At 35.4% G+C, this 18,835-nt stretch overlaps 1 protein-coding gene across 1 annotated transcript in view; it reads right to left on the bottom strand.

Annotated features, from left to right (window-relative positions):
* Positions 1 to 18,835, bottom strand: part of LOC105232238 (voltage-dependent T-type calcium channel subunit alpha-1G) — a 227,316-nt gene that overhangs the window by 174,926 nt on the left and 33,555 nt on the right. The window lies entirely within an intron of this gene.

Here is an 18,835-nt window from a genome sequence, read left to right as displayed (position 1 = left end):
TGAGCATAATTTCTAATTAAAATGTGCTCTTATAGTCATTTTTTCTTATAGTCATTTTAGAAATGCATATATGTCAAATAAATTTCAACTTTTTTTTTATTCTAATTGACTATAATATTGACAATGCCTACAGTGGTTTTGTTGAAAAGCATGACTGCTATTTTGAATGTTGACTATAGTTACGATTAGACTATGAATTACTACGACTATTGTTATGACAATGACTAAAAATTCAATTATGAATTTAAAATTGACTTAGGATAGACTTTAGGAATGAATTTTTCTTGAAAATAATTATAATTTTTTTTTCAGTTAGGCTGTGGCAATGACTATAATTGTAACTATGACTTAAGATATAATTGGCATGGACTGTAGTTACGATTAAATTTAATGACTGTTGTTGTGAAAATGACTATAAATACGATTATGCCAATAAAATGGACTTAGAAAAGACTTGAGAAGTGAATTTTTGTTGAAATATAATTATAGTCTTCTTTCTTTTCTGCGGCTTTCTGTTTGACTATGGCAAGTGCTGATTTGTAACTGTGACTTATATCTTATATGACTCGAATCTGAATATTGCCGCTATGCAAATGACTATAGTTTTAACTAAATAAAGAATTAATATGACTATTCTTATAAAAACTACTGTGAATTAGATTATGTCAATGAATTTAACTGAAACCGGACTAAGTCAGATTATTTTAATAAAGTCATGTTCTAAACTCGACTATAACTGCGACTGTTACTCTGAAAAAATTCCATGATAGAAGGGGGGAGTGTTTTAGTGGGTTCACCACTCACGTAGGATGACGATCCCTATATGGTGCGAAGGCATTTTAAACCCTCCTTACGGCCTAAAAAAAAAAAAAAAAAAAAAAAAAAAAAAAAAAAAAAAAAAAAAAAAAGATTATGGCTGTGACTATAGTCAGTAATATCACTGTTATTCTGATTCAGATGACTTAACTGTGACTGTGATCACTAAAATGACTGCGATTATATGACAGATTATAAATCAAAGTGGCTGTGTCTGAGAAAAGGCTTGTGGCAGAAATTTTGACAATGATAAAATTAGATTATTGTTATGACCAGGATGACTATGGATTATGACTAATATGACTAATGACTACATGACTAAATGACTACAATGGTTTTATATTATTTATTATGAGACTAAATGTATGGATAATGACTAGTATAACTAATGACTGCAATTAGTTTTATATTTTTAGTGCCTTGTATTAAATTATGCCTATAATGATTATGACTAAGATGACTATGGATTGTGACTAACATGACCAATGATTGCAATTAGTTTAATAATTTAATTATTTTAATTCCGCATACTATAATTAATTCGACTAAAACCGACTGACTTCGACTGCCTTTGACAATTATGAGTGACACATTAACTATAACAAAGACTTTTTAGCATGATCACGATTATAAAACCAATTAGAATATTGAAAATGACTTTATTTATCAATAATCTCTTGACTTTTATATGAATTTTAATTAATATCGTAAAAATTTAAAGAGGACAATTGGGATTAAGAGAATTACTCTAAATTTATTTATTACTATTAATTATTCATAATCAATTATTAGTATTAGAAAAATCTTTGAATGTGTTTATTACTATGACTACTACTCTGATTATATTTCCAAAGACGACTAAGACGATGAAAATTAATTCAGTAAGGATTAAAACAGTGACTTTGACTATTCCTACTATATTTCCTGCGAAATAGACTTCGAATATGACTAAGGATTGTGCATTGATTTTGTATAAGACTTCAGAATTGGCTTTTAATCCGATTAAATTAGAAATAGTTGGCCTACAAATCCGACTAAGAATTTTGCTTGACATTGCATACAACTTTGCCTGCGACTACGGATGAGACTTCGACTCTTGACTTGACTTTGAGCCTATGTAAATCACAAATATTTAACTTTAGACTAAACATAATAACCTAAAATCTTTAAAATCATACAAAGAAATGATTGGAAAGCTTTCGCAAATTATTATGCACCACACAATTTGAATAACACTACACTTTCCTCATGTGACATGTGCGTCAAACCAGCATCAATCACATTTACACCAGACGAACTCAATCAAAGCACCACACAAGCGAAGAACAAAAAACGCTTGTCACTGTAACTAATCACCGCCAGCAGTCAGACTAATGCCCTGCTGCCAAAACCGAATGTCAACTGTCACTAAAAATGCTTGTGTAAAGCATCAATTTCTATGCTGACATTTATTTTGCTGACATTTTCAAGCTCTTCTGCTTTCGTTCCAATTTTTTTCTTTGCCGTTTGTGCGCCACACATTCGCACACGATTTAGATTTGAGTGTCTAATTTCGCATGCTGTTGGGCAATATTTTTTTAAATGTGACGCACGTTCCAGTTATAAAATCATTGAGTGAAAGAGTGATGGCTTGCATGCTGAGCGCAAAGCGCAGGCGGTAGTGGGTGGGCTGCATGTGTACCGAGGTCTGCTTGTACTAGTCCTCACTTATACCGTTTGTTTTACATACTTTTTTCTACTCTACGTTTGATTGAAATCCTTTATTTCACGTTTTTGGTACGAATATTTTGGCACGCAATCGACCGCTGTCCATCAACAATGCCCCAAAACGGAAGCGGAAGTGTCGACTTGCCATGAAAGGGATATCATCTAAAACTAAATACTGAATTTTTAGCTTTATTAATGCACGATTGGCTTTTGTAGTGACCTTTATAACGAGTGGCAGGTTTTGCTGTTGCTTATTTAACAGGTGTTGGCAGCAGCCTTTTGCATGTGTGTATGTGTGCAGGGTTGATTTATTGTATTTTGCCATTACATATTGGCTGGCATTTGAGCTGTTTAATTTCCGATTTCTGGCTTTGTGCTGGCAAAGCTTTGGTTTGAATTTTAAATAGAAATGTTTAAAAAATGTTTATTATTTGCTTGCCTACTCAAATTTGGTTATTTGAGAGCGCAATGAAACTGGTTTAATAATGCGAAATGCAAATAAATGGAAAGTAAAATAATGAATCGGTAACTTAAGCACTTGTAAGTGCACTGCTTTTACTTCTGGACATATCCTTCCGGTGTTAAACGAAACTGGACAGTAAGTGAAGGAAGCAAATTAGCTCCGTAAGGAAATTTTATGTAACTGAATATGCTTAGTTTAGCTTTACTTTCACTGGAGGGGCGATTTCCTGTTACTTTCTCTGCAAAGTCCTTTGTGGAATCCTTGATTTTAATACCAAAATCATTTTTTATAGACTTTTGCACAACTAAATGTGAACCTTAGCTGACTTAGCGGCTGCCTTATACATATTTTATAAATATTTGGCCTGATTTCAAACTTTAATCTAACAAAGTTTGGCCACAAATAAAAGGTTTTTCTTGCTTTTAAGTACTATCTGTTTTATAACTGGTATACAAGTAATCTTTCTAGCATCATATATTGCACACATGAACCTTTATTTGTTAGTTAGTTAGTTTTCTAACTTTGCTCATCGTTCTCTTGCCACTCGCAGTATCTCATTCTCAGCAAATCTTATCGAGTCTGTTCCATATTCGACATGGAAGTAGTCTTTGGAGCATTATATATTGCACACATGAACCTTTATTTGATTTTTGCTTAATTTTTGAACTTTTCTCATCGTTCTCTTACCACCCGTAGTACCTCATTCTCGTCGTTCAAAAGCAACAGCTCAAAGATATTATTTGAACTTGTGGAACACAATCGTTTTTACAGAAGCTACGCATTCACTTTGAAAAATTTTTTTACAGAAGTTAAACTATGGCTCTAAAAGATAACTTTAAAACATATTTTCGTTACGGAAATGAAAACGAAACTAATCTTAGAATGTTATAGATATTATATGAACTTGTGGAACAACACAATCGTTTTTACAGCAGTTATTTCGTTCATAAAAAAGAGTTTGAAATCAAATTTTCCTTTACGGAGACGAAAATGAAACTAATCCGAGAATATTATAGTTTTCTGAAGTTGAGCCTAGACCTCGAAGTGGAAGTTCAACAAAAAATGTTCACTACAGATACGAAAAGGGAACGGCTTCTTCAGTCTCAGATACTCGATTGGGTTTTTTCCATCTTCAATGAGAGATTTAAGCGCTTTTGAATCATAATAAGCATTAGAGAAGATACAATTTCTTCAGAGAACTTGTATAATGACAGATAATAAAAAAAATGAGAGTAGTTTAGTGGTAGTAGAAGTGTCTGAAGTTCAGCGAGAATATATGAACTTGCGAAACACATATCTCCGATGAAAGATTTGAGCCTTTTTGACCATAATAAGCATTAGAGAAGATAAAAGATCCTTCAAGGAGCTTGTATAATGATAGCAAAATTATTAATGAGAGTAATTTAGTGATGATAGAAGTCGCTGAAGTTCAGCGAGAATATATGAACTTGAGAAACACACTTATTAGTAAAATTGCGTCTTTTCTGCAGAAGAAAAGTTCGCACACACCTAGCTTAGATGCTAAACTATAAACCTAAAGCAAATTTTCCATATGGAGACTAATATAGTACTTATCAGGCAACATCATTCGCTTCTATACTCGTAGAGCTTATATAATTACCAAAAAACATTCGTGGAAGTGGTTTAGTCTTTCTAGAATCCTCTCAATCTCAAGAGGAAAATATGAACTTTTGGAACACACTAGTTTTAGAGAAGTAAAGCATGCTTATTAGAAAAAAAGCTTACACAAGCTCAGATAAGACCACAAATAAGCTATTTAAGGAAATTTTTTTCCTAGATATTTTTTTCTAGATATTTTTTCCTAGAGGTTAATTTGATATTGTTGAAATCATCAACCACTCCGACAACATCAAATTAACCCACATGCACTTTCGATCTTGAGGTTATTGCCACACTTCCGTCTGTTTCATGAATTTTTCACAGTTTCTTCACTCAAATTTAAAACATGTATTTATTCATTCTTGTTAATAGCTGTAATCATTAGACAATTACTTAATAATGTATAATTTATGAATTTATGCGTGCCTTGTACACCCACTAAACGCTAAAAAGCAGTGAATAGCGCACTCTATTGAATATTTTTCCTGCTTCATATAAAAATAATACTTATAATGCACGCAGCAAGCGCTTAAAGACGAAAAATAGCAACGAAAGCGAGTGCTTAACGAAAATTTAATAGCCCAACAACAGCAATAACAAGCTCAGCTGCATGGCATTTGGTGCGAAGAAGGTCATTCAAGGCAATTTTCACCAGCTTACTTGCTTACTAATAAAATATGCGCTAAAGCAACAGTTTGCCTAGATAACTTTTTTTTGGTATTTTCTTCTGCAACATTCTACTTATCTCCCACGCTGCTTGTGTGTGCTCTTTTTGCGGCTATCTCATTCTAATCCCATTTGCATCATTTTATACACTCAATTGAGTTACGCAGCTTCTATTGAATGCGTCGGCGACATTTATATGCTAGTATATATATGTATATATGCCTGAAAGTATGGTTGTGTGTATGTACTATCGCCTGAAAGTATGCTTGTCTGTTTGTATTATCGCCTGAAAGTATGCAAAGTATTTCGTAAATCGTATTTTATTTGCCACCCGTAGATATTTGCTTGAGAGTTGTCTTGTGAACTAGACGACGGTCTTTTGGATATGCGCTAGTTACATATTTATTTAGGACGTGATACTTTGTGGTGAGTTGGAAAATATTGTAGAATTCTTACATTGGGAATTTTTCGGACAATAAATTAAAAGGATTGAGAGTACGCGTATTCTTAATAGAGGTGGAAAATGTATAATATTTATAGCGTTTGCAGAATTTATCACTTTTTTTCGAAACTCTTCCATTGTTTTTATTAAAAAAAATTTTTGCTAAGCAAATTTTTCAGTCTACCTAAATGCTAAAGTTTTCACGTCCCATCCAATCTAAATATCAAAGAGTTTTCAATCTCCAAGATCTGAAGTTGAAGAAAAATGAAAACCTGCAGCCTTTAGTGTATGGGTCTCCCAGAATTTTCCGCTTAAAACTTTCGAATATATGCTTCAAAGTTGTCGAGGGATGTTAGGTTAGTTTATATTCGATGAATGATGCCGAGATGACACTAGGATATATGCATTCCATTGTGATGTCTATATTTGCCTTGTGACTTCCTATTCCTATTACGCTGGGATATCTAAAGATGTGAGCTCCCAAGTGTTTAAGCTTTGACCTCCCAAACGCGGGATAATCAAGGATTTAGTTTTGACATGTTTCCAACTCGTTTTGTTCCATACAGCTTACGTCTGGTAAGAATTTCTTCTTTACAGCATGGAAGCCGATAGGACAATTGGACTATTGATACTCCTACAACTAGGAAGAGGCTAGCCTTACTAAGAACAACGAGCTCATTATATCTCTTACGATCTTTGACCAAAAGGATCTTATGACTGCACATGAACCGAACCGATGGCGGTCCAGCGCTGACCAAGCCACCTCGAAGTGCCGTTATCCAATAGTAAAACACATCAGTAGAGGGGAACACCAAACCGTTTCCATTCTACTGATAGCAGGGCTAGGGTGACCTTCCTTGCCAGCTTGTTAGCTCTACATTTACCTTCGATTCCGCTGGAGTCTGGTATTCATACTAGTCTTATTAAAAGAGGATTCGTTACCATTGATAACGAGGTTAAGCATTTTTAACCAGCCCTGAACGCCTCTCGGTGAGTTTACGGCTAATATCGCTGCCCTGACCTTGTCGATGAAGTATTTCGACACTTTTAAGCTGTAAAAGAGTTTTGTGAGGCTTTTAGGAAATTAATCTAACACTATTATCGAGATTAAATTGTTTCTAATGATTCTCAAGTCACTGAGAAGAATTCAAAATCACCACCATCTACCATTCTTGAGGTTTTTGAACCTTTTACGAATAGCTTACGTCGGGTTTTCGATATCGTGAGAGATCACCTTATCCCTAAGGACTTTCAACTTCGATAGGCAGGTTTGAAAAGAGTTTTCTATTGCGGGATAATATATTCTAAAACATTTTTTTCACTTCTACGAGAAGTTTCGGGTTAGATTGTGTATTATCTGAGTCTCAGCCTCGGTAGAACAGTTTAGGTTATCACGAAGTTGTGAAGAAGTATACATTTGTATAATAAAAATTCTGCCAGCTGAGACCTAATTGTTATTTAGTCTTAAATGTGGCCATAACCATTTTTTCTAGTATTCTAATAAGATAGGGTTGATGAGAAGACTACTTCACAAAACTATTAAATATAATACAGAAGGCTTTTATGAGCAGCGGTAAAATAAAAGCAGTATTCTCGAGATGGCTTCGCATAGGCCTGTTGGAATGAAAGGTTAAATAGAAGAACTAAAGAGCCGCAAATAATTTAGAAATTCAACGTAAATCTTCTGGCTCCTTCCAAACTTAACTCTTATGTTTACTAAGCAGGCTATTTATTTCAATTAACGTGGTCTCTTGCGCGCTTAGGACAAGAAATAAATAAAGAAATCCCTTCTCAATTTTTGGCAAGTAGCCGCAGTGACAATTAATTTAATTAGCTTTGAACGTCTGCATAAAGGACAGAGCAACGCGCGGTTGACCCCGAAATAAAAAAGAATTAAAAATTAAACCGCAAAACAAATGTACGCCCATAAATAATTTAAAGCCGCAGAATCTTTTGAAAAGTGCCGCGCATTTTGTTGGCTTACAGCCCTGAGCGCTGGGCCAACAAATCATTACGAGATCTTACGCCGCCTGGACAACACAAAAAACAAAGCACAAAGGTAGTACCCACGGCCACGCAGACAATGCGCTTTGTGTGCGTCGGTATGCAAAAGCAGCGCACTGAAAAAAGCCGCCTAACAATCAGCAACGGCAAATTAATCTTGCTGACAAATAAATCAGCAGCGACGGTAGTAAATTGCAAATGACACGAACATAGCTGGCAAGCAATTAATGGGCGCGCCCGTAAGTATGCACACAAGTGGCAGGAGTTAAGGAAACTAACCTCCAAAAAAATCAAAAATCAATGCTTGGCGCATAGCAACACGAACGCAGCAAGTGAGCAGCCGCCTGAAATAAGAAATTAATCAACGAATGGTGACTATAATTTTACCGCAAATCACTGAGCTGTCAGCGCAAAACGACATACGAACAGTGCCGTACCGAACACCGTAGAGTGATTTGCTAACGCAACACAGCCCCCTTGTCATTAGGCGCTTGATTGGTGCGATTGGTCAGCAGCGCCGACGATAGTTTGCCAACACTCTGCGTCAGCACGAATATCCGGATGAAATATCAGCGCCTATTTGTTATGTATGGCATAACATTATTAATTACATGCACGCAAGTGTAAAACATGCAAGCCGTAGCATGTGTAGCATACATTTAGGCGTTAGTGCGTGAAGGCACTTAAAAGTAGGCACAAGGCAAGCATAAAAATGAGTGTTCACCACAAACGCGCGTTATGTAACAAAAGCCGCTGCCCAACTAGACGTTACCATGCCGCTAAGCAGCTTAATTGCATGCTAATTCGCACATACTTTTAGGCGTAAGTTGCTTCAGGCGCTGATTAGCCATGCGAAACATGAAAATTGAGTTGGGTTGCTATCGTCGACAAGGAAAATGTGTAATTTATGAACGATTTGGTCAAGTTTTCGTTGAAAGGTGTGCGCAGTCCATAGGGAGTTCTTGCTCAGGGGAAGGCATTCGGATTTATTGGCTCAAAAATGTGCGTGTGGAAAGGCAAAAACACTTAATTAGTTGGCAAACTGGCACTAATATATACCGGTCTATGTGTTTTTTCTACATTCTTGAGTAAATTAATGAGCAGCTGCTAGCGCTGCAGCCTATAATTAGGCGCTCCGTTTTTTATTCGAGTTTTTTGTTTTAATTATGATATCTTAGAAGTGGAAACTGTTGAACTAATAGAATTAACATTTTAAAAATGTGTGGTATGGTAAATTTTAATCGTTTTGAAAAAAATAATTATTTATTTAGAATTTTATTAAATTTTTTTTTTGTCTCTTAAAATTAAAAAACTATGTATTAGTAATAATTCTGTTTTCATTGTGATTTTCTAAAGCTAGTTGCTTCTTATTATTTTTCAAAATTATTTTTAAAAAGTACGGTGAGGAGAAAAATAATATTTTTTAAGTAAATATTTTTCAAAAAAAATTTACCATAGCGATTTTCGCAATTTATTAAATTTTTTTAATTGAAAGATACCTTTATTTTTATTTATAATTTTTTTGTGATTAATTTCATATTTTTTGAAAAATTAAAAAAGGCAATAGTTTTTTTCTTCAGTAGATTTCTAAAACATATTTCTTGCTAATATTGTTTCAAACAACTTAAGATGAGGCGAAAATAATAATTTTCCTTAAAACTATTTGAAATTGCTTAATTTTTTTAATACTTGGATTTTTTAAGAAAACTATAAAAACAGTTAAAAATCTAAGAAAATATGAAACAGATATTTTTTTTAAATTATTTTTATAGTTTTCTCAAAACTATTTTTTTTTATTAATTTTCAACCTTCAATTACACTAAAAAATATTATTTTTTTTTAATTTTTAATAATATTATTTTTTAATTTTTAAATATAAATTTCTTTATTTTTGTTGTTTTTTGCACATTCACCTTAAATAATTCCTCATATGTAAATAAATGGTCATAAATTTTCATACTCCGTTATAAAAGAAAAATGTTTTATTGCTCAACTGCCATAAGCGACAAATTGCTCAAATGCGCCTAAATGCACGCTAATAAATTTCTATATTATTATAAATATACATAACTAAGCACGTACATACATTCGCACACCAACACACCCTTTTGTATCCTTAATCGTCCGCTCACGGCTAAGCACACACTCGTCTCGGTAAATTTATGTGGCACAAATCGTATCTCAAAAGCATGTTAATATACACAAAGTCTGCGCGCACACACGCACACTCACACACAAGTGCTCTTTATTCGTATCGTGTCTACTAATCTCCTACCCACCTTGCTTTCTTTTATTTTTGTCCAGCGTCTTATAAGCTACACACGCTGCTTTTGCTAGCCAACGGTACTTTGCTTTGATATACATACATGCCGTTACAAATCGCTGGCGCACACATAAAGATAAGCTTATGGTTTTCTAAGTAGATGCATGCATAGATTTATTTTATCATAAATATGTGTGAGTGCTCCCGAAATGTACTCATATGTAGTGGCTGCTAATGCTCGGATTTGGCTGATGAGCTCCTTATATTTGTTTGGAGTAGAAGAAAAACACACGAAATTCTTACAAATAGATAAATGGGTTATTTAAGTGGATGAGAGGTTCAGAAGAAAGCGCTTAAAATCATATTTGTTTCTCTAAAATGTCTAATTGAAGGCTTTAAGGGTGTACAAAACTGCTCTAACTGTCCGGGAAAGACATTTTTTTCATCTTTTCGTCGAATTTATTGCATTTTATATTCCAAAAAGTTACATTTATGTGATATTTTATTCGCTTAAGACATACTTTTGTAATTCTCCACTTATTTAAAGAATATTTTATGTAAGAAGAACCATACCAACCAAAGACATACCAACGTTCCGAAGTCTCACTCAGCTTATCCGTCGAATTTTTTTCTTTTGATGTTTAAAAAACTTACTTCAACGAGATATTTTATTCGTTTCGGACATACTTTTGTAATTCTCTACCTGCTTAAAGATTATTTTCTGTATAAAGAAAATTTTTGAAGCCTTCAACTCACCCTATGCTCTAACTGTGTTATTAAACCTGCTTATAATTTCGGATACATTAAAAAGACCCGGTTTTAGGTGGTCTGGCTTATATATAATGAAGCTTAACGAGAATTTCCTTATAAACCTTAATCCTTACAGATAGACCAGCAGCCGGTTAAAGGTTATTAAGCCAGCAAATAAAGTCATTTACCAGGAAGGAGTGGATCTTCGAGCCCCTAGACCTACTAACTAAGACCAGCAGCTCACTGGTGGTCTGGCTCGTTTAGAATGAAGCTACTGAGACTTTCCTTTTAAACCTTTATCACCCAGTATCTATACTCTTTTACTTGTAAGGCGTCCTTTGGTACCTAGCTAAGACCAGCAGCTCGTTTGAAGTCCACTAAGTCAATATAAAAAATATTTATTGATAAAACCAGCATACCAAAGCAACAACAGAAATGTCTCTGCTTCCTGCATTTCATTTATTCTATAATTTTCTTCAGTAAAACCGTATCTCTATCATCTTTCATCAATAACTCGACCTTTCTTATTGGCTTTGTCTACCTTTTACCGCTTGTTTGTGTCCTTTTCATAAACTCTGCAAACATGTCTAATCTATTATTCATTTTCTGGCTTTTTTAATCTATTATAAATATCAATTGTATGTTTTATTTCCTTAACTCTACCAATTTGTTCGCCAGCCCCTCGCCATGTCAAGTCAAATTTCCACTTCACTTGCCATTCATTATAACTTATAGCCACTTCCACATTGTGCGCATCTTCATTAGTGCTATCAACAAAGATCACTTATCATTATGAATGGACGTAGGAATACGAATACGAAATGCACAAACAATTGCACGCGCAAATATTTGCAGAATACAACGTGAAGCCAACTTGTCAGAAGTCGTCAGTGTCATTTCGCCTATCATTTCGCAAATAATTGTCTAAATTTCTCTGTGTCTGCCGAGGCTTTCATCCTGTTCAAACTTCAAAATTCACACACCGTTGCGTCGAGCTCATCTCATTCATACTCACCACACGCCCCGCATATTCCGCACATTCGCTCACTATACAGTCACTCACTATGTAAATCACTCAAGCGTAGAGCTCTTAACTTTTGTTTGCTCGCCAGCATACCGTTAGCCGTCGTCATACAATGTGCGTGCGTAAACTCTCATTGAATTTGTGTCGTCAAGCGAAACTTTCCACAACTCTTGCGCTTCACTCTTTACTCTCCGTTTTAAAGCATCATCGTCAGACGGCCGTTTGCAATCTTCCGTTACAAGTTTGGTATGAAATTTCACTATTTGATTTCGTGCGCTATACTCTAACAACAACAAGAACATAAAAAACACCTGCTCCCAGTATTTCCGCAATATCTTCGACTGCTTGACCAGCCAAAAAAGGCCGCCACTGCATACCTGCCTTCATAATCTTCCATGCTGGCCTGCACCCGTAACAGTTTCGACCTCTCACCCACCTACATATTCAGCCGGAAGTGCGTGCTCTGTCCTTCAAACACTCTCTCTCCACTTTATTCACTTTCACTTCAAGCGCTGCTGGTGTACGTTTGCCGCGTCGCGTTTGGCGTGTTCGCTTGTCTTATGAATAATAAAAGTGTACACAAGTCGCGCTGTGTTTCTCCTTTGGCTGCTTGCAGTAGCGGCGACAGCTTTGCAAAATTCGTGACTTTGTCGCAAACATGCTGCTTTATGCTATGCTCCTCCGCCCTCAAGAGACTAAAGGTGGTCCACTGCAAACTGCTATGAAATATTCAAATGAAGCATGTGCATACACCCACAGACATTTCAAAAAAAAAAAACAAAAACAAAAAACACGCAGATATAAATAGTTGTTGTACTTCAGGCATTTACTCATAAAAATATTCATTACATCTTGCTGTTTGTTGTTTATACGCGTTTGACAACTTCTAGGCGCCAGTGTCGCATGCGAAAACTTTGCTGTTTCCTGCTCAGTTTCATTCAACTTTTATTTCCATTATTTATGCGTCCATTAAGCGTATATTTATGCTATGCAAATCGGTCACAAAGTTCTCAGAAATATGAAAAAGTCAAACTCTTAGTTTAGCGGCACTACTTTCAAAGGAAAATACTTCCGATGAATAAGCTGTAGGACCTATTCGCCCAAGTACTTTTCCAAGTGTTTCTTTCTCGAGCTACTAACGCCAAAATCTGTTTTTGCTGACAATTTAAGCAACTTTGTCACTGTATCTTCAAAAATTAAGCTATTGAACTTGTGGAACACCTTTTATTGTAGACAATAATCTATATATAGATACGATAACTTCTCGATTTATTGATAGTTAGACTATTAATCCTGAAGTATAGTACGAGTTTATATGGTTTTGCTCAAAATTTAGGCAACTTTACGACTGTATCTTAAAAAATTGAGCTATTGAACTTGTGGAACACCTGGTTAATGTAGGCAGTAATCGATATATAGAGAAGAAAAACTCTTTATACATAGACTACTAACCCTAAAATCTGTTTTCCCTCAAAGTTTAAGCAACTTTCTGTTTACATCTTCAAAAATTAAGCTATTGAACTTGTGGAACACCTTTTATTGTAAGCAATAATCAATATATAGGTACGACAAATTCTCGATTTATTGATAGTTAGACTACTATGTAATCCTGAAATATGTTTTTGCGCAAAATTGAAGCAACTTTCCGACTGTATCTTAAAAAATTGAGTTATTGAACTTGTGGAACACTTAGGTATTGTGGGCAATAATCAATATATAGGTAGGGAAAATTCTCCATACATTGATATTTAGACTACTAACATCTGTTTTAGTCCAAAATGTAAGTTACTTTCTGAATGTATCTTCAAAAGTTAAGTTTTTGAACTTGTGGAACGCCGGGTTTTTGGGGCAATAGTCAATACATAGTTACTACATACACTGATATTCAGACTACTAATCCTGAAGTATGCTTTTATTTAAAATTTAAGCACATTTTTGACTGTATCTTCAAAAGTTAAGCTATTGAACTTGTGGAACACCTGGTTAATGTGGGTAATAATCAATATACATACTATAGACAAGGAAAATTCTCCATACATTGATAGTTAGACTACTAGTCCTAAAATCTGTTATTGCTCAAAGTTGAAGCAATTTTCTGACTTTATCCTCAAAAATTAAGCTTTTGAACTTGTGAAACACCTGGTTAATGTAGGGGATAGTCGCAATTTATTTTTCTCCAAGATGACGTTTGACGGATATTTGAGCTTGAGGCTATCAAAAGAGAACTTATGCTTCAAGATTCTTTAATCTTAAATAAGGCATTTCCCCCTTTCGATACCAAATAGCGCTTTTTTGAACAGCCACAAATAAATCTCTTCACGCACTTTACCAATACTTGTGTCTCGTTTATGAGCACATTGACCTTCAACGGCGCATCAGTCGTTCATTCAGTGTGAGTTTTTCAAATAGTTGTGTAAATAAGTCAATATGCCAAAAAGCGCGGTAGATTTATTCGTTTTTTTCTTTTTGGTTCGTGCATTGAAAGTAATCTTCAAAATCAATATTTAAATACCTATCAATACATATGAAAATGTATTTGGAAACACATCAAATTTTATGGCTCGTGCTGAAAAAAAGCATAACCGAAATTTTGTATGTATAAATAAGCAAATCAAAAATGCGCTTGTGGTTGATGAAACCACTCAAAATGAGCGCTTGACTAGTGGAGTAGAGGGGGAAATATATATTTATGTTATGTTTTTGCAACAAATTCGATTTTTGAAAATTTCTAGCTTCCAGTAATATGTGCTTTCATTCGGTCTTCAAAGCTTTTTAACTTTTAGTAACGTGTACTTTCTTCTATTCGGTTAAAAATTACTATATTCACGTCATTTAATGCTCTTGGCTTTGCCATAAACTTAAAATACTAGGTTCATAGCCGAAAGGTCTTTAGTGGACCCGAGTCTGAGTCTGATGCCTTTTTCTCTTATATTTGTGATACAGCTGATATTTTCAAGCTAGTCTTAGCAAAATTCTGCGGGTTTTGGATCACATTAGCATGGGGAAATCATTTTGGACGACTATTTCGGAAACAGATTTAATCTACTTAACGATCGAGATCAAATTCTTGTATGGCATGCCAAAAATTAATTAATAATTTTCTTGTTTTCAGAACCATAAGTAAAGTGCAGGCACTTAAGCCCATTGAAAATTTTTCATAAACTTTGTTGTTGTCATTGTCGAATTTTCTGTCGTCAGCATATATCTGCAGAGCACTTCAATGCGTATGCTGCAGCTTTCAATAGCTCAACTGCATTTGCAATCACATCAAGCTGCAAAGAGCTCAAATATCAACAGAAACAATTTCGAAAATTAAAATTCTTTGGAAATGCACAAATTCCAAGCAAAATTTTTTTCGGAAATCACTATTGTCGTGCCATAAAATGGCATTGGCGCACATTCGTGTGCATGGCACTGCTATGCCCAATCGGCCAGCTGCCCGAGAAGTTAATTGACTTGCACACAAAGGCCGATAGACAGATGAATGTGAGACACAAGCAGCGGCTTGTTTAAAAAAAGATAAAAAAATACAAATTCAAATCAACAAATGCCTTATACTCAGCGACTAATATGCACATTCGTGCTTGTGAGTCGTGTGTACATGCACCCGTGTGTACATGCACTCGTGTGTGCTGCGTATTTACGCAAAAAGCTTTTAAATTTGGTTTGCATACGGCCTGGCATTCGAGGCGATCGACAAGTGGCCGTGCAGGTCTTTAGCGTGTGTTCAAAAAAAATGGAGAAAAATAAATATGCAAGTGTTTACAATTCGAGGATAGTTTGATGTGAGAATAAGATTTTTTATTTTTGGAAAAAATGTAAATTTTGTTTTAAATTTCAAAGATGAAGTCTTCCAAAGATCGGTTAAGATCCAGAAATGACAGCATTTCTAGTGAAGTTCTCTTTAGGTACTATTGGAGATGTATCGCCTTTATTAATCCGAAATATGCAGCTGCTTATGAGCTCTACGACATCGCTGAATTTCTTATGAATTTTATGCGAGGTTTAAGAAATCGGCTGCCAATGTAGATTTATCGTTAGAAAAATATTATATCATATACGCCTCAGTCTTCGACGGTTTATATACATATGTCCCAGAAAATATATTGATTTTGGTAAGCATGTGTCTCCTTCGTGATAGAATCATATATGCTTTCTACGCTTATGGCATTCCCAAAAATCTCATACAGACTTCTCTTCAGAAGAACGTTTCGGACAAATCTGAGGGATCGCGTTATTTCAGATCGCTAAGGTAGATTTTTCATACTTTCATTCATATAAAGTACTACGTACACAGCAATCTAAATTCTGACAGTCTTTTCTAACAAAACCGCGATCACTCTTAGATTTTTCTAATCTGTTTTTGAAAATATCATCGATGAAGTTTTTTATTTTGAACTCCCAGTGATCTCCAGTGATTCCCAGTTCGATCTTAAGGTAGGTTTTTTATACTTGTATCCATATAAGGTGTTTTTTACGCAGTGATGTAGATTCTTTTTACCTAAAAGACGCCCACTTTTCGATTTTAGTGATCTTTTTTTTGAAAATATCATCGATTAATATTTTGTTTTGAAATCTCAGTCACCTACAGTCGCAGTATATTCCATCCTTCAAGCTATATGAGAGCTTTAAATACTTCAGACCTCGATTTATTCGCGACAACTTTTATATTATTTCTCTTCTTCTGCCCTGATATGATTAGAAAGCACGATAATGGCCGTTTAATTGTGGTTAAATAGCGAAGCCTATGCGAATAAGCAAAAAAACTATGATCTGAATACTTCGAAGACTGTGTAGTACTCAAAATCTTACTATAATGTAAGACTTTGGATTCAAGCTGGAACTTATTCCAACTCCCTATTATACCAACTGTTTTTTGAAAATGAAATAAAGAAGTTCTTTTGAGATGTTTGGAATCTTCTAAGAAACAGAGAGTTCCATAATATATATTTAGCCAACTGTTGGATACTGAAGAAATTAGTTGGGAACTATGGCATTTATAAAGAAGAAACTTAAAGAAATAGATCTTTATAATTTTGTAAAACTGGCGATCCAAATCCGGACAACTCTCTGGAAATTGAATTTTAACCTTAACCCAAATTGGCCAATAAAAGTCTGGATCTTGAAATAGTCGCACAAGATAGGGATGCAGAATGTCCCAATCTTAATACGAGTATTCCAATAAAAGTGGTCATTAAAGCCATTTCTCATATAGGATTAGTCGATAGACTAACTTCCACTTCCCTATCAAAAATGGAAATAGCTGTCGATCCAAGATTGAGGGCACCACCACTTCAATCATACTTCTCTTAAAAACTTTATGGTCACGCTTATATAAAAAGCCGGAATTACTAGAAATTACATGATTTATTTGATTACGAGGTTTGTCAATTAAGTAATGAGACTGATTTTATTGCCGCGCTTGTGGTAAACCTGTGACCTTGAAATTCCCGTTCTCTCTTTCCGGCATCCCTCCCCTCTCCATTGATATATGCACCATAGAGAAAACGAGTGAACAGGTTGCGCCCAGATATCGCTCGTAACTGGATCCTTCATCACGACAACGCGCCGTGCCACACCGCCCTCAGCGTGTCCCAGTATTTGGCCTCTAAAGGGATCGCCGTGTTGCAACAGCCGCCTTATTTGCCCGACATGTCACCCTGTGACTTTTTTTGTTTCCTAAAACAAAATCGGTGGTCAAAGGAACCCATTTTGAGTCGATTACGGACATGCAGGCGGCCGTGACGAGGGTACTCGCGGACATCCCAGTCGAAGCGTTCCAGAAATGTTACGAAGCATGGAAAACGCGCTGGAATCGCTGTATAGCTGCCCAAGGGGACTACTTTGAAGGGGATGGCAGAGTTGTAGAATAATTTTCAAATATACGGTTTTTATGGAATCAGTCTCATTACTTAATTGTCATACCTCGTATATAATTATTATGAGCACAGTCATTAATTTGCCGAATTCTTGAACTCAAGAAGCTTGCATGCGCTTATTTCATTTATATTTTTTCTTACGTTTTTCACACTATTATTTTACTTTTCTCTTAACTCATTATTTTTAAATTCTTTCCATTTGAAAAATATTTTTATTATTCTTTACTTCATTCATATTTAATCGACCCACATATTTCCAAGCACTTTTAATATTTTTATGCTTCATTCCTTTCTGCTCCCTTTGTACTGCACGTTCTTCTCCATTACTGGACCACAGCTACCTTCTGTTTGTGTGCAGTTTAAGGACAGCAGCGCATTTTTCTACCCTTCCTTATAGCCCATTTAGTCGGCTATATTTCTCCTGTGACCCGTTATTCATCATTTCGTTGCGCCGTTTTGCTGCATTCACAGCTTCCTTTCTTTCGCCAGCCTTGCGTACCTTATTTTCAGTTTCTTCAGCTCCTTCGTCTCGTTCTCACTCCACCTTACCGCTTGCTACTATTTTTCTACTCCTTTTTTGTTTTCTCGTTGAAAAATGTGCTGTAATTTAGCATTCTACAAAACTGCGCCCGGTCTACGTGCTTACAAATAGCGACGAGGGAGCAAAAGGTGAACTCTCTAGAAGAATGCACGGAAACTCATTGGCCTTTCATCTCGATTTTTTTCGTCAGCTGTTTGTTTAGTGGCACGTCGTCATCCCAGCGCAACCACTAATTCTCAATTTCACCTTCATTTCTTGCTCTAAGCCTTCCACTACTTTTTTCAACATGCAAATTTCGGTTTCTTTTTCTTTTCTTCTTTCTTTTTGTAGTGTGTGCGCCTGGTTGACGCAGCTTTGGCAGGTGCCCTGATTGCATATTTGTTTGCTGGCCTGTTGCTACTTTTAAGCCGCATGTTGCGCATAAATTTTTTCCCTACAACAACCTTAGCCCAGAGTCTTGCCGGAGCATAGTAAATTGCAAACAGATTTGCATCATTCGTGAGCAAATAGGGAAGTCATTCGTTGGCAGGAAAGTGAGTTAAAGGTTAATTGAAACGATTTTGAAAGGGGTTTTAGTACCGAGTTCGGACCATCAGCCTATTATTATGAACGCTTTTGACCTTGGGGTGCTCTAAGTTACTTCATTTTCATATCTTGTGT

This window comes from Bactrocera dorsalis, chromosome 4 (assembly GCF_023373825.1).
Source record: "Bactrocera dorsalis isolate Fly_Bdor chromosome 4, ASM2337382v1, whole genome shotgun sequence".
Classification (NCBI taxonomy): domain Eukaryota; kingdom Metazoa; phylum Arthropoda; class Insecta; order Diptera; family Tephritidae; genus Bactrocera; species Bactrocera dorsalis.
The sequence above is the reverse complement of the archived record's forward strand: the minus strand, read 5'-3'. Positions and strand labels throughout refer to the sequence as shown.